This window comes from Chiloscyllium plagiosum, chromosome 7 (genome assembly GCF_004010195.1).
Source record: "Chiloscyllium plagiosum isolate BGI_BamShark_2017 chromosome 7, ASM401019v2, whole genome shotgun sequence".
Lineage (NCBI taxonomy): Eukaryota > Metazoa > Chordata > Chondrichthyes > Orectolobiformes > Hemiscylliidae > Chiloscyllium > Chiloscyllium plagiosum.
In genome coordinates, this window is record NC_057716.1 from 40,461,637 (window position 1) to 40,474,916 (window position 13,280).

Sequence of the window (13,280 nt, forward strand, 5' to 3'; positions counted from 1 at the left end):
ATAACCACAGAAAAATGGAAAGACTAAAGAACATATCACACAAACAGATAATTGAGAGAGAACCATCTCCAGTAGAAGATAAATCTCAAACATTCCTTGGAGAAATCAGACACCTAGACCAAATATCTCATTATGGAAACATTCACATCAATAGGTATCACATAAATTTCAAGTTAGCTACAGGAGCAAGTGTTACAGTATTGCCAGGGAGAGCGCTGTAGTTAACAACATACTGCTTACACTGAGCAGCTGTTTGGCAACACAGTCCAGGGCCTTCATACTTAAACGTTAAAGGTATGTTGTAAGCAACTCTCCAATATCAAATACCTTATGTACTTCACAAACAAGAGTTCTCTCTCCCGGTAAGGCATATATTTTGGCCTCAAACCCATTCAAGAGGTGGAAGAGGTTAAACAACAAAAGGTCAAGGAAAAGCTGGCATCGAATTTTCCTGGGCTACTCCACCATACTTCCATAAAGTTTCAGCATAACTTGTCCACCCTCATACTCAATGCCCCTTCCATTGAAGTAAGCATCCCATAGGTCTTTTTTTACTACCTTATCTACCTGAGCTGCCACCTTCAGTGATCTGCACACCCAGATCCCTCTGCATATCAATATTTCTACGGGTTCTGCCATTCACTGTATTATTTCCACTTGTACTTGACCTTGCAAAATGTGTCACTTCACATTGCTTGAGATTGAACTCTACCTGCCATTTTTTGGTCCATGACTCCAACTGATCTACATCCTACTGTATGCTCTGACAATCCTCCTCACTATCTGCAACTCTACCAATCTTTGTACCATACAAACTTATTAATTGGACCAGCTAAGTTTTCCTTCAAATCATTTAGCCAGACCATGAATAGCACAGGTCCCAGCACTGATCCCTGTAGAACACCACTAGTCACAACCCTCCATTCCAAAAAGCATCTTTCCACCACATCCCTCTGTCTCCTATGGCTATGCTAGTTCTGTATCCATATTGCCAGCTCACCCCTGAAAACATGTAACTTCACCTTTTGTACCAGTCTGCATGAAGGACCTTGTCAAAGGCTTTACCGAAGTCTATGTAAACATCAAACTACTTTTCCCTCACCTTCATTACCACCTCAAAAAACTCAGTCAAGTTCGTGAAGCACGACCTCCCCCACACAAAACCATGCTGTCTATCACTAATAAATCCATTTGCTTCTAAATGTGTTTAGATCCTGTCCCTGAGAATCTTTTCCAATAATATCTGTATTACTGACTTGAGGCTCACAGGCCAGTAATTTCCTGGATCATCCCTGCTATCCTTCTTAAACAATGGAATAATATAGGCTTTTTCCAGTCCTCTGGGACCTCACCTGTGGCCAAAGAGGATACAAGATGTCAGTCAATGCACCAGCAAATTGTTCTCTTGCCTCCTTCAATATTCTGGGATAGATCCCATCAGGAGCCAGGGACTTATCTACTTCAACACTTTTTAAGAAGCTCAAGACCTCTTCCTTTTTAATAACAACTTGGCTTAGGAAATGGAGTGTCAAATTTCTGAGATCATTCTCTACCAATTCCTTCTCTTTGGTGAATACTAACACAAGTTATTCATTTAGGACCTCATCCACCTCTTCTGGTTCCACACATAGATTCCCTCCTTTGTCCTCAAGTAGGCCAGCTCCTTTCCTGGCTACCCTCTTGCTTTTTATATATGCCTAAAAAGCCTTGGAATTCTGCTTAATTCTGTTTGCTGACTATTCTTCATGACCCCCTTTTGCCCTTCTAATTCCACGTTTAAACTCTTTCCTACTTTCCTTGTATACTTCAAGGCCTTCATCTGTTCCATCCTCCTATGCCTTATATATACTTCCTTTTTCTTTTTGACCAAGTTCATAACATCCCTGATCATCCAAGGTTCCCATAACTTGTGTACATATTCTTCATTCTCACAGGAACATGCCACTCCTGAACTCTCATCAACTGCTGCTTGAAGTACTCCCACATGTCCGATGTGGATATCCCCACAAACAGCTGCCTGCAATCAAAATTCTCCAGTTCCTGCCTATTATTGTTGTAGTTCACCACTCCAATTTGACACCTTCACCTGAGTACTGCTGTTCTCCCTATCCCTATAATACAACAGATAAGTCCAATTCCAGTAGCTGAAACGAAAGGAAAATAAAAGAAGGTCTACAGCTGTTCAAGTCAGAAGAACCCACAAGGAAAACGACCAGGAGCAGAAGACAGGCTGAAGTTGAGACCTCCACATCAGGTTCTTATCAACCAGACGACAGACAGGTAATATCGCATACACACACACATACACAAAGAATAGTTTATCTAGCTACAGTATTCTATTAGTAATATGCTTTTAGGACAATAGCTGGATTATTCAAACAGCAGTTTGATTCTCAGGGTTGTTACTCGCTTTCACTGGTCAGTAGATAGTACATACTTAATCTAGACACAGGTCAACAGATTGAAATGTTTTCCAACACTATTAAAACTGAAGAGAGTTTGAATTCCATGTAGCAATAAAATTTGTGTTAACATGGAAGCAAAGAGATCACAACTGAACCATCAACTCCACTAGAAAGGATATATGGTGATGGGCGATGGATACTCCACAACTGTATTCCATCAGATTGTCACACAGCCCAATGAACAGTTATCTACTGCAATGTTAAGTCAGCAACTAATTGTTGAGGTGTTAGGAAGTGTCAAGTTCAAGCATATCCAAAGAATACACTATTATTGCCAAACATGTTATGTTCAGATCATCTGAATTTATAAAGTTAAACCCTTAGGAAAATGGGGCAATAGTAATTAGACTCGGTGGTTAGCACTACTGCTTCACAGCACCAGGGACCCAGGTTCAATTCAACGCTCGGGCAAGTGTCTCTGTGGAGTTTGTACATACTTGGGTTTCCGCTGGATGCTCCAGTTTCCTCTGACAGTCCAAAGATGTGCAGGTAATGTGAATTGGCCATGCTAATTTGCCTATAGCGTCAAGGGATGTGCAGACTAGGTGGATTAGCCATTGTAAATACAACGTTACAATGATAGCATAACAGGGATGGGTCTGGAAAGGATGCTGCGTGGAGGGGCAGTGCAGACTCAATGGGCTACGTGGCCTGTTTCCACACTGTAGGCACTCTAATACTCTAGTTGAGAAAAACAAACACTGGTTGGAGGGAAATGTGTACATGGATCTCAAAGAGTTAAAATTTCTTTGAGTGCAACCAAGCACCTAGTTATCTCCGATACTCTTTCAGATTAACAAAAGGAACAGTCAGCAACAGACCCGAGTGTCCTAACAGTAGCAATGTAGGTCATACCCATAACCAGGAAATAGTTACAATAATGCAATAAAAACTTCTAACTGTTTACTCATTATCAATCTACTAGCTACACCAAAAAAAGGTAGATATCCTGATCAAACTAGGGCACTTTAGACTTGAAGGAATCCATACATACCGAAATACAACCTGCCATCACATGTAGCACAGAGTGTTGTGCTATTTGGCACAACATCCTGCGGGCGAGATGTTAAACTGAGGTTCCTTCTGTCTTGCTGTGGTTCAGATGAATGCTTAAAAAAAAACCCATGTTACTATTTGAACTGTTCTTTTCTCAAATAATCAGAGCACACATCTACTGGTTGTTTCTCACAATGCCGTTCGTGAAATCTTGCCATGAACAAAATGGGTGTTTCACTTATTTAATAAGTAACAGGCATAACTACTTTGAAGAGTTTATGTGCAAGGTGCATGGAGTCATTTCTGTGGCAACAGATTCATGGGAGTTGGCCTTTTCAGCTATTCCAGAGTTTCATACAACTTTCAGAAAGTGAAAATTATCAATTATTGAATCAATTATTACTTACCCTCGGGTAATGGGAGATTGAAATGCTTTTTCTTATTTTATGAACTTTACAATGATAGCTTATTGTCAGAACAGAAAGGATTGCTTTATCCTCTCTATTTTGGCCCACTGGGATATTTTGGTTATCCTTATTTATAGGCTGGATATGAATACTATCATTGATTGAACTGACTCTAGTAAATTACTGAAAGAACCCAATTAACATTTTTTGTTATTTTTCACATTTCAAACTTAATGAGAATTGCTTTTCAAGAATGTGTTTTAACAACTAAAGAAGCAACGATCCAACTACAGAAGTATTGGCCCATGACTCACAATGCAAATGAGACAAAAGCCTAAGTCCATTTATTATATGGAAATGTGTGACATCAATGAGAAGACCTGTGTGTTTTACATAAGTGTCACTTGTTCACATTTGACCACCAGAAAAATTGGCACATGTGTCTACAAACATAACTCAGTAGACAGTCTCCCACATCGAGCACTGCTCCAAGGCTCCAGAGTCCTGTTGTCACTGCTACTGGAAAGCAAAGCGATTGAAAACAGCTGCCCACTGTAGGCACAAATTCTTGTGAATTCAGGAATTTCCACCCACAACATGCTGATATATTAACCACTTTTTCATACAACAGTAGTCACAGTATGATTTTAGAAGCAGCCCTGGAGCAATGCTAAGGAAGAATGTGAGGGGAAAGTGGGTGTGGAGCTGAGAAGCAGATAGGCAGTTACAACTATCAACTTGCCAGAGAGAATACCAACATGAAACTGCATGTGGGTCCAGGCGTGATGAATGGAAGCAGAGTACTTGGGTACGGTGATTATTTGCACTTTTGCAAACATGATGAGTTTTGATATGTCTCCTTGTTTTCAGTTCAATATCAGACACTCATGTGAAAATAAATAATACTTTGTTTAAACGTCAGTTTGTGAAAAGTAGCTTATTTTAGCCAAAAACTAAAAAGGGGGGGGTTGAAAATAAACCACTCTGTCTGTGGACGGAAAGTGAGGAAAATAAAATGAGTTCAGACTCAAAATGTTAACTTGGTTTCTTTCTCCACAGATGCTGCCAGATCAGATGAGTTTCTCCTGCATTCTGGTGTTTGTTTCAATTTACAAGATCTGCAGTCCTTTTTTTTAAAAAAAAAGGGCTCTGTCTTTCCCTCTCCTAAACATTCATGGATCATACGGAAGCACACTATACTAAATATGAATGAATAGACAGCTCGAATTCAAAGTGAAGTATACAAAGAATGAAGTCTAAAAATCCATCAAAATACTCAATGTCTGATATATCCATTTTTAAAAGCTAATATCTTCAGTCTTGCATCCCACCCTATTTCATATAGTACCAAACTAAACTGGAGAAAGCTTTATTGTCACAATTACTAATATTTCAATAATAAAATCACATCAGATATAATGATAACCTGCCTACAGTTCAGATGGTAAACTGGATATTTTCACATTGAGGTTATTTTCAGAATTCCTAGCGACTTATATATTTGAATACAGTTTATTTCTGGTTTTGTCTGGAAGTAAACATGGAAATCTCCATTGCTCAGAAAGACATGTAACAAAAACACAGCTAGGAAATTTTTAAAAAATTGCTAAATGTGATTATTAAAACAGAGAATAGTTTCTCATACCGAACCATATTTCTCATTCTTCTGAAAGTTTACCCCAAATACAGAAATAGACATGAATATAATAGAGACTGATTCTCATGTTAATGCAGCTGCAGCATAGATGTCCAAAGTGTGACAGCATTACATCATCAGAGAACTATCAATTCATATCACTTTAACAAATAACCATTTATATAGCTAAAATATATTGCTCCTTTTAATGATTTCTGCAGACCCCCAAATCTTTACAAACTTCATGTTCCATCTCAAAACAGCAAGTCTAATGAGGTCTACATATTTTAAAAAAAATATCTTTTAGCTTCAACATGTGTCAAATAACAAATATGCCTTGGCTGTTTTTAAGTCTTCGCAGTCAGAAATAGTCTAATGCCCTTTTGATAAGGAAGTTCTCCCTCCATTTCTACTCTGGCAAACATGTGACATGAATGATGAATGATGAACCAAGCCATTCAGTGGTATTAAACCATTGGGTAGTCTTTAAAAAAAAGGAATGAAATCAGATGGATCAGCTGGCATTCTGGAAGAACTGGAAACAATGGTGACAAATTAGCTATCAACCCTGCAAAATGAAGCTCTTTCTTATCAGCATCTGGGAAATTGTGCAGATACATTCTCGATCAGTAGGGTAGACAATGGTTATGGAAAAAGAGCAGGAATGTTGGTTCAGCCATGATCCTAATGTACAGCAGAGCTGGCCCGAGGGGCTGAATGGCCTACTTGTGTTCCTTTCTCTTATGGGCTATAACTGTATGGTGCAAAACCTGAGAGCTCTGCCTCTCAAGACTAATCAAACAACAGCCTGACATAACCATATTCCATGAATTATATCTTACAGAAGATATCCCAGACACCACTACCATAATGTCTGGGTCGGTCTTTTCCCATTAGTTGTAGACGTCCAGAGATCACAGCATAGTAGCACACAGTCAGGAGAGGATTGGCCTAGCAATCCTCAGCATTGACTCCTGACCCCATGAAGTTCCAGAGCATCAGGTCAACATGGAAACCTTCTCCTGGATTAATACCTTGCACTTTCTCTCAGCTGATAAATCATCGCATCTCCATGTTGAGCAACAATTGAAAGAAGCACACAGGGTAGGTAGCAAGGGCGCACAATGCACTCTGGGTGGGGGCCTCAACTTCACCAGCCACATCACTACGGACTAAGCTGGTTGAGTCCTAAAGCACAAAGCTACCATACTGGGTCTGTGGCAGATGGCAAGAGAAAACCAACAAAGGAGGAAGAATTTACTTGACCTTATTTTTACCAAACTACCTGTCTCAGAGGCATCTGATGTAGCATTGCCAGGAGTGACCTCTGCACAGTCTGTGTTTGAACAAGGTCCAGCCATCATCGCATTGAGCATACGCTCCATCCTGTTGTGTGGCACCATTTCCAGGTTAAATGCAAAAGAAAATTAATACCTCAAAACTCACCACTCTGTGGGCCATCAGCTGCAAAATTGTATTCAACAACAATCTGTCAATTCATGGCCTGCAACATCTCCTGCACTACTATTACCATCAAACTAGAGGATTAATACTAGTTCAACAGAGTTCAGGAGGACATGCCAGCAGCAGCAATAGGGATAACTAAAAATGACCTTGTGAAGCTATAAATGTAAGACTATTTGAATAGCAAATAGCCAGTGATAAACAGAGCTATCACTTCCCTCAATCAACAGATAAACTCTGCAGTCCTCCACCCAACCATGAATGGCAGTGAACACTTAACTAAAAAGGGGAGGAAATTTAACAAATATCCCCATTTTCAATGATGGTGGAGGCCAGCATATCAGTACAAAAGAGAATGATGAAGGGCTAGTGCCAAATGGGGGACCTATCTCTGCCTCCTCCTCAGGTCTCCTGATCACAGATTTAGTCTTCAGCCAATTCTATTCACTCTACATGATATCAAGAAATGGTCGAAGGACTGGTTAGTTAAAAATGATGGGCCCTGACAACATTTCAGCAAAGCGTACTGAAAACTTGTGTTCTAGAATTAGCTGCACCCATAGGCAAGCTCTTCCAATAAGCTACATCACTGGATTATAACCAGCAAAGTAAAAAATTTTCCAGGTAGGCCCTGTCCGTAGAATGAAGGAGCAAATCCAACCGGACCAAATCTCAGTCAGTCTACTATCAGCGAAGTGATAGAAGCTGTCATCGATCAACATTGTCAGTCAGCAGGTTCACTTTCAGTTTGGGTTCTTCGAAGGCCACTCAGTTTGCGACTTAGTTTTAGCATTGGTCTAAACATTGACAAAACAGCTGAACTCCAGAAGCAAAGTGAGAGACTGCCCTTGGCATTATTCAGTGAAGTATGGCACCAAGATTCCCTAGGAAAATTGGAATTAACTTGAATCAGAGTGAAAACTCTTCACTTTCTTTTCCTATCATTCACGGGATATGGGCATCACTAGATAGGCCACAAAGAGATCACTTAAGAGTCATTGCTGAACATTTGGAGCCATATGTAGGCCACACCAGGTGAGGATGACAGTTTACTTCCCTAAAGGCTTTTCTGACAATTTCTTTCATTAAATACAACTTCTATCATCTGCCTTAGCAGCAACTGACCCCAGGTCTACTGAACATTACTACTAGGCAATCAATTTCCCTATAAGTAGTTGAAATTGTTACAAAAAGAGATGTTTGTGGTTATTGGAGGTCAATCATCTCAGCTCCAGACATCTCTGCAGAACTTCAAGGTAGCACCTTGATCCAACTGTCTTCAGCCACTTCAATGACCATCCCTTTATCATAAGATCAGAAATGTGGATTTTCACTGATGATTGCATAAAGTTTGGCACAATTCTTGACTCTTTAGATATCAATGCAGCCCATGCAGCAAAACTTGGACAATATCTAGGCCTGGGCTAAAAAAGTGGCAAGTAGTGTTTGCACCACACAAATGCAATGATCCTCCCAAACCAAAAGGGAGCCTAATCATCTCTCTGGACCATTCAATAGCATTGCCATCATCGAATCCCCATTATCAACATCCTGTGCGTGACCATTGACCATAAATTGAATTGGATCAGACATGTAAACACTGACAAGAAGAGCAAATGAGATACTTCCAAAAGTCTGCCTACTCCCTGTAAGTAACAAATTCAGAGTGTAATGGAATACTGTCCACTTGCCTAGATCAGCACAGCTCCAAATACACTCAAAACCCTAGACACCGTTCAGAGTGACACAACCCATTGATTGGCACCTTTTACAAAACTCATTCCCTCCACCACTGACACACTGGCAGCAACATGTACCATTTCTGAGATGCAATACAGCAACTCACCTAGTTTCTTTTGATAGCACTTTTTGAACCTGCAACATTCATCACTTATAAGAACAAGGGCAGTGAATGAATAGAAGTATCGCTCTTTTCAAATTCGGTTCCAAGCCACATACCATCTTGACGTTGAATAACTTTGCCATTCCTTTAGTGTTGCTGGGTCAAAATCCTAAAAATCCCTTTCTAACACTGTGGATGCACCCATTCCAGATAGGCTGCAGCAGTTCAAAAGGGTCACCACCATCATCTAAAGGATAATTAGGAATGATACTAAATGATGACCTAGCAGCAATACCCACATCCTGTGAACAAATTTGTCAAAAAATACACATCAGTTGATCTTGTGCTTACGGGATTTTCGTACATGCCTTACCTGTTGAAAAATTGTCATTATTCATCAGAGCAGGGGTCAAATATATTTTCTCCTTTGTTACTACATCAGGAGTCTGCAATTCAGGCTGCATTTTGATTTCTTCAATTCAAGAGGCAGGTGTAAAGGGCCAGGAGGAAGTGGTTGACTTTTTGTGTTGCGAGCAGCTCAGAAACCTTCTGCATTTCTAACTCACTTTCATTAACCATTTCAAATCTCAAACATGTGAAAAACAGCTGTTACTAAAAGATCATGTAAAATCCACATTTTGAGTTGCAAAATTGATGTATATGTTTAGTACTTACAATCGAAACATGATTTAACTATTTTATTACAGGAACATACTGCAGATGATGTAAATCTGAAATAAAAACAGTAAATGCTGTAATACTGACCTCTGGGTATTTCCAGCATACCTTTTTTTAAAAAAAATTATCAATCCATTATTTTGTACTTCAGGAATAATATCCTACAGGCACTACTTCCTCCGAATTATGGATATTAAAAAGAAAAGGAATGTCGAAATAAGCTCATCAAGGTAAAGGGTTAAAATACAATAAACAGTGGTAGAGAACCAGAACTCCACAAATATAAGGAAATGCTGCAATTAGCTTCTGAACATGAAGGCACAAGTCAAGATTATGGTCTTGCGTTCTCACTATTGCATGGGGACTGGAGTCACCAGCTCAGAATTTTGTGTCAGCAATTCTCAACGGCTCGGTTCTATCCAGCACATGGCAGAATAAGGAAACTGCCCATTAAAGAAGTGAGATATGATAATAAGCAATAATAGGCATTTCCCAGCTCCCTACTAAGAATCTCAACTCAATGTTCAGAACTCTGTTGGAAAACAAAACTTCTTGGTCTTGATGCAGAGAAAATTCTTGCATGACTTCTAAGTTTCTTACCCGAGCCCACATCGTTCAGGGCCTGAAAAGTTTCTACCTTTCTCAGCAGCTCTCTACATCGAAACCTGGTTCATTTTGTTAAAAAACTAAATTCATAAAGTTGTGCCCAAGAGATCTTTATTTGTAGTTATCATGAAAGGCCCTGCAAGTGCTCAAGTTGCTCCAAAATAAATATTACATGGTGCAAGGTTAAAATGCAAATTAATCAAAGGAATCAAGCTATAAAATAAAAGACAGAAATTGCTGGAAAAGCTCAGCAGGTCTGGCAGCATCTGTGGAGAGAAATCAGAGTTAACGTTCCAGGTCCAGACACCCTTCCTCAAAACCGAGAGCTATAAAAGCTATTAACAGAAACCAGCAGCAGCCTGTTCAGCATTAATACTGCCACCTTGATGTCCCTTTCACACATCGCTTTGTCTCCTCACCATAGTTTACATTCCAATTGAGCACTGTATCATCATCACCATCCTTGGGTATATTATTGTTATTGGAGAAAGTGAGGACTGCAGATGCTGGAGATCAGAGCTGAAAATGTGTTGCTGGAAAAGAGCAGGTCAGGCAGCATCCAAGGAGCAGGAGAATCGACGTTTCGGGCATGAGCCCTTCTTCACAAATTTCCTGCGCTTTTCCAGCAACACATTTTCAGCTATATTATTGTTATTGTCCAAGTCATTCAGATCATGAATGAGTGAGCTGCCAGCTATGATCCTTGCAGTGCCGCACTGGTTGCAGCCTGCCAACTTTAAAATGGGCCCATTTAGCTATATTTATTGGTTCCTCTGTTGATGAGTCCTCCGTTCCAGTCAACACATTACCTCACCTAAACACTCCCACCCCCACCACCACCACCATTCTAGAATCGAGGAAGTTATTTTAAGCGATGTGTAAGGTTATGGCACTGAAGGAAAAAATATTGAGCTTGCAATAAATCCACCCAGTCTGATGATGTCACAGTCTTTGGGTGGAGGTGGTTGAGCAGATGTTATCTGTGCATTTCCCAACAGTCTTCAGTAATTATGCCAGACAAGTAATGCAAACTGCACTTACTGCTATTATGCAATTAAACATCTTATTAACTTAGTCTCACTAGTAGTCTATCCTCTCCCACTGATGAATAAACAGCTCCTACACACAACCTAGTTAAAAATGATTCATGGTCGTGAACTGCCTCAAACACCACGAGCTAATACGACATACTGGCAGTGGTAGCAAATATCACAGTGTGCCTGGAGCCACCTCTTTTAGAACATAGAGTCATAAAAGATGTACAGCATAGAAACAGACCCTTCAGTCCAACTTGTCCACGCCAACCAGATATCCCAACCCAATCTGGTCCCACCTGCCAGCACCCAGCCCATGTAAATAACAAAAAGAAGTAGACCCAGCACTGATCCTTGGTCACAGCACTCCATTGGTCACAGGCCACCAGTCTGAAAAATAACCCTCCACCACCACCCTCTGTCTTCTACCTTTGAGCCAGTTCTGTATCCAAATGGCTAGTTCTCCCTGTATTCCACGAGATCTAACCTTGCTCACCAGTCTCCCATGGGGAACCTTGTTGAACGCCTTACTGAAGTTCATGTAGATCACATCTACCACTCTGCCCTCAATCCTTTTTGTTACTTCTTCAAAAAACTCAATCAAGTTTGTGAGACATGATTTCCCACACACAAAGCCATGTTGACTATCCCTAATCAGTCTTTGCTTTTCCAAATACATGTACATCCTGTTCCTCAGGATTCCCTCCAACAACTTGCCCACCACCAAGGTCAGGCTCACTGCTCTACAGTTCCCTGGCTTGTCCTTACCACCTTTCTTAAACAGTGGCACCACATTACACAACCTCCAGTCTTCTGGCATCTCATCTATAATTATTGATGATACAAATACCTCAGTAAGAGGTCCAGCAATCACTCCCCTGGCTTCCACAGAGTTCTAGGGTACACCTGATCAGGTCTTGGGGATTTATCGACTTAAGCATTTCAAGACATCCAGCACTTTCTCCTCCGTAAAATGGATATTTTTCAGGATGTCACCATCTATTTCCCTACATTCTATATCTTCCATGTCCTTTTCCACAGTAAATACTGATGCAAAATTCATGTTTAGTATCTTCCCCATCTCCTATGGCTCCACACAAAGGCTGCCTTGCTGATCTTTGAGGGGCCCTATTCTCTCCCTATTTACCCTTTTGTCCTTAATCTATTTGTAACAACCCTTTGGATTCTCCTTCATTCTATTTGCCAAAGCTCTGTCATGTCCCCTTTTTGCTCTCCTGATTTCCATCTTAAATATACTCCTATTGCCTTTATACTCTAAGGATTCACTCGATCTATTCTGTCTATACCTGATATATGCTTCCTTCTTTTTCTTAACTAAACCCTCAATTTCTTTCGTTATCCAGCATTCCCTATACCTACCAGCCTTTCCTTTCACCCTGATAGGGAGTGAGGCAGAGGGATTCTTGGAATTTGTTGGCTTTTAATTTCTTAATTTTCTCCAATATTATTCTTTTTTCTGAATTGCTTTAGGTTAATAGTTTATTGCTTTAATTGCTCTAGGTTAATTGTTTTAGATTAATAGGTTGAGTCCACGAAGGACTCAAAGCCCTCCGTTTCTTCCTTTCCTGCCATACCAACCAGTACCCTTCCACTGACACCCTCCTTCGACTGACTGAACTGGTCCTCACTCTGAACAACTTCTCTTTCCAATCCTCCCACTTCCTCCAAACCAAAGGAGTAGCCATGGGCACCCGCATGGGCCCCAGCTATGCCTGCCTCTTCGTAGGATATGTGGAACAATCCATCTTCCGCAACTACACTGGCCCCAACCCCCACCTTTTCCTCCGCTACATCGATGACTGTATCGGAGCCGCCTCGTGCTCCCACGAGGAAGTTGAACAGTTCATCCACTTCACCAACACCTTCCACCCCGACCTCAAATTCACCTGGACAGTCCCAGATTCCTCCCTCCCCTTCCTCGACCTATCTATTTCTACCTCAGGCGACCGAATCAACACGGACATCTACTACAAACCAACCGACTCCCACAGCTACCTGGACTACACCTCCCCCCACCCTGCCCCCTGTCAAAACGCCATCCCATCCTCCCAATTCCTTCGTCTCCGCCGCATCTGCTCCCAGGAGGACCAGTTCAAAATACGTACAACACAGATGGCCCCCTTCTTCAAG

The 13,280-nt window shown here is 40.8% G+C and overlaps 1 protein-coding gene across 4 annotated transcripts in view; it reads right to left on the reverse strand.

Moving 5' to 3' along the window:
* Nucleotides 1-13,280, reverse strand: part of itprid2 (ITPR interacting domain containing 2) — a 154,167-nt gene that overhangs the window by 83,309 nt on the left and 57,578 nt on the right. Inside the window, exon 1 of one of the 4 annotated variants that reach the window (XM_043693471.1) lies at nt 3,460-3,479. The exons of the other annotated variants lie outside the window; for them this stretch is intronic. The gene's annotated coding sequence lies outside the window, so the exon portion shown is untranslated. Of the gene's footprint in view, nt 1-3,459; nt 3,480-13,280 lie in introns of those variants that run through there. 4 annotated transcript variants of the gene reach the window in all.